The sequence below is a fragment of the Phoca vitulina genome, unplaced genomic scaffold (genome assembly GCF_004348235.1).
Source record: "Phoca vitulina isolate PV1807 unplaced genomic scaffold, GSC_HSeal_1.0 scaffold9, whole genome shotgun sequence".
In the NCBI taxonomy this organism is placed as follows: Eukaryota; Metazoa; Chordata; class Mammalia; order Carnivora; family Phocidae; genus Phoca; species Phoca vitulina.
Window position 1 is genome coordinate 16,389,379 of NW_022589712.1, and position 3,835 is coordinate 16,393,213.

A 3,835-nucleotide genomic window follows, 5' to 3' on the forward strand; every position below is an offset into this window, starting at 1 on the left:
CATGTAAGGGCTGTCTTGTGCAAGTTAACTTTGGCGGTTTCACCTGCTCATTCACGTAATGGTGTGGGGTCAGGTATGTCTGGAGCTAGTTTGGTCTCTTGGTCGGTGTGTCTGGGGCTATTAGGTCTATTGAGGCTGTGAACGACTCATGTTCTCCCCACTTCCTACCCCCACCTCAGTGAAGCACAGACTTTACTGCTTTTGGTGGTTTTGCCCTTGTATGGGTTTCTCAGCACGTTTTCTCTCCTGGGATCGATGAAGAATGTCTTCCGCAAGGATCCTCGAAGTCATGACATCCCCAGCAGAGCAATCAGGCATGATAGTAGACATAAGAGGCATGGAGGTCCAGGTTGACCTGGGGCTGGTGGGTGCCTCTGAGTCCTGATGGCAGCAATAATGCACCTGAGGGAGGGGTGAGGGTGGCTCAGGGGAGGGAGCAAAAGGAGTCTTGGGGTGAAGCACATAGTGTGAGCATGCCATGAGGCCGTTCTGGGGGTCCAGGCACAAGTGAAGCAGGAAACTGAGGGAATCTCTCTATGCTGAGCATTTGACCAAAGCATGGTGATTTTTCCTTTATACCATTGATTTTTACTTCTACCATATGAATAGTCAAACTCTAGGTATTGCTAAAAATTGTTAGAACTGAAAACACAAGACCACAGATCCACAAAGAACCAGTAAAATCAAACTGCACATGCCATGTGTATTCATTATTTATTGCTGCACAGCAAATTACCTCAAAATTTAGTGGTTGAAAACAAATATAAGCATTTATCATCTCACACAGATTGTGTAGGTCAGGATTTCGGAGCAACTTGGCTGAGCCGACCTAGCTCCCGTCTTTCCTGAATTAAAGACAAGATGTCCGTTGAGGCTGCAGTCATCTGAAGGCATGGCTAGGAATGGAGAATCTACTTCCAAGAGGGTCCACTCACGTCGCTGTCAAGTTGGTGCTGGGTGTTAGCAGCAGGCCTCAATTCATTGCCACATGGACTTCTCCAAAGGATCACTCCAGGTCCTCACAACCTGGAGGCTGGCTTCTCCCAGAGCAAGTGATCTAATAGAGCAAGGTGGAAACCAGAATGTCTTTTATAATCTAGCCTTGGAAGTTATACCCCATCACACCTGCAATATCCTATCGTTTAACATGGGATTGCTCCCTTATTCAGTGTGAGAGAAGAAACATAAATACCAGGACGCAAGGACTGTTGGAGGCCATCTTTGAGGATGGCTGCCATACCATGGGAAATGCATGCCTAGGTAAGAATTCAATTAACACAAACACATTCTTCAGGGAAAATGATCACCTGAAATCTTCAGAAAATTTGTTCAAGTTTCAATTCCATCCTGCATCTGAACCAGAAACACCTGAGGCAGGAGTGACCAAACTCTACATTCCTTTCAGCTTCCTGCCCACCCATGAGACAAGAGGGCTGAGGCTTCATAAAATACTCAAAGGTGATTGCAGGGGAAAAGACAGGAACACCATCCTTCTCTTTTCTTTCAATTTGCTGGAACATATATCACCACATGCTTGAAAAGTACCACCAGGATAAAAGACTGCTCTTAATCAATAAATCAAAGGTAAGGAATAATTGAAATCCATTGAAACTCAGTTCTAATATAAAAACCAAAGAAGCAATTTGATAACATAACACAGATGAGAAGCGATAGCATCCAACTCAGAGAAATGAAAGCAGATAGAGGAATGAAGAAAAAATGTTCTGATGTTAACAAAGTCACTTTCACTCAGTGTGATTGGGAATTCTAAGCCACGGTGGCCAAAGTGAGAAGGGGTAACAATTATTATATTCTGTCAAGTAGCAATGCATTCAAGGAAAGTTTCAATTAATTGCAACTGACATCTATAACTCAACAATTATGTGCAATGCACTGGTGCTCACTATCTATAGAGGAGATCTAGAGAAAAAGAAAACATGGTCCCAGTGCTCAGGGGGGTTATACTTCAGGGAGAGAGATAAACACATATACAAATAAGCAAACCATGAGTGCCCAAAGGAAAGTATAGGCAAGGGATTTGGGGAGTGTTGAATGAAGACGACCCAAGGAAGGCTTCCCAGAAGAGGTAGCAAATGAGGGAGGCATTGCAGGATGCACAGGATGTAGACAGGGGGGACCACAGGGGAGAGGGAATGGGAAATAGAGTGATTCTGGTGGAAGAGCTTGAACAATGAAACTGAGGTTGGCAAATGCAGGAGTGGTTTGGAGAAACAATGTAGACTGTCAGTAGAGTAAGAGATTGGAAGTAGTCAGGGTAGAGGGTGGTCCTTGATGAGAGAGTGAGAGTGTGCACTGGGACTAGAACTTGAAGGGACATTAATGCCATGAAATTATGTGAAGGCCATGGAAACCAGATTGACAAGATTCAAATCCCAGCTCTGTCACTTACCAGTTGTGTGAACTTGAACAAGTTACTTAAATTCTCTGTACCTCAATTTCTTCACCTGAAGAAGGGGATGAAAATAGTACCTACCTTACAGGTCATGCAATCCAATGACTTCATATATGTAACGCACCACAGCCGGGCCTGGAACAATGAGCCATCATCATCATCACTATCGTCCGTTCTGTGAATGCAAAGTAGGGACAGATCCGTGGAATGTTGGAAGAGTAGCATGGAAAGGACGAATGACCTATCAGATGTGGAATTATGAAGTGAGAGGAGTCCAAATGCACGGCTAAATTTCCATTCCCAGATGAACTAAGAGGATAAAGATCGTACTGGTCATGCATGATGAACACAGTTAAGCTGAAGAAACAAATTAAGCTTCCAAATCCTAGGCTTAATACAGTAATGAATTACTTCTCACCTGGGAGACACCCCCTACCCTGGTTGGTGGGAGATTTTGCTCCACTCAGTCTCCCAAGGAGACTGAACGTCCACCATCTTAGAGCTCCACCCCTGGAATAGTAGTAGCCTCCCTGGTCACTGTGACAGGGGATAAGATTGGTGTCACTCACAGACCAGAATGACTGCATGGCCCCACCTAACTGCAGGTCCGCAGGGCTTTCAGGGGGAATTATATGGATATTCAGTGAGCAGTAAATGCCTCTGAGGGCCACAGAATGAATGAATGAGTTTGAACAAGGAAATAATAAACTTGGTTTTGGATGTTGTGTTAGTCTGCTAGGGCTGCCGTAAGAAAATGCCAAAGATTGGATGGTTTAAACAATGGAAATTTATTTTCTCACAGTTGTGGAGGCCCAAAGCTCAAGGTCAAGGTGCCAGTAGCTTTGTTTTCCCCTGAGACCTCTCTCCTTGGCTTACAGATGGTCTCCTTCTTGCTGTGTCCTCACTTGGTCTTTCTTCTGTGTCCATCCCTGGTGTCTCTGTGTGCATCCAAATTTCTTCTTCCTATAGGAACACCAGTCAGGAGTCAGGTTGGATTAAAGGCTCACTGTACCTTGATCATCTCTTTAAAGGTTCTATCTCCAAATATAGTCATAGTCTGAGGAATGAGGGGTTAGGGCTGCAACATATGAATGAATCCAGGTGGGGGCCACAATTCAGCCCATAACAGATGTGCTGAGTTTGACCTACTGAAGCAATCATCTCCCGTTTGCCTTAAGAATAAATCATTTTTGTTAGATGTTGGGAAGTTTTGCCCTAAATCAAATGAGTCCATTCAATCTAAGAAGCAGTGATAATAAATGTTCAGTTTTTGGCAGAACAAACAAGTTAAATATCCTAACCATGCAACAAAAGGAAAAATTCCTGTTATATAAAGAAAGAAAAACCTGACCTCTGGAATATAAACATGTTAGCGAAGAATGGAACTCATTCACAGCTGGGAAATAAGTAATGGATTTAACC

General features: G+C 43.8%; 1 long non-coding RNA gene across 1 annotated transcript; it reads right to left on the reverse strand.

Moving 5' to 3' along the window:
* Positions 1-863: 863 nt before the first annotated feature.
* LOC116634308 lies at positions 864-3,339 on the reverse strand. The gene is made up of 3 exons (XR_004299931.1): positions 3,214-3,339; positions 2,495-2,588; positions 864-1,057 (listed from the first exon to the last, which is right to left on the reverse strand). It is a non-coding gene; the product is annotated as an uncharacterized LOC116634308 (long non-coding RNA).
* Between the last annotated feature and the right edge of the window lie 496 nt (positions 3,340-3,835).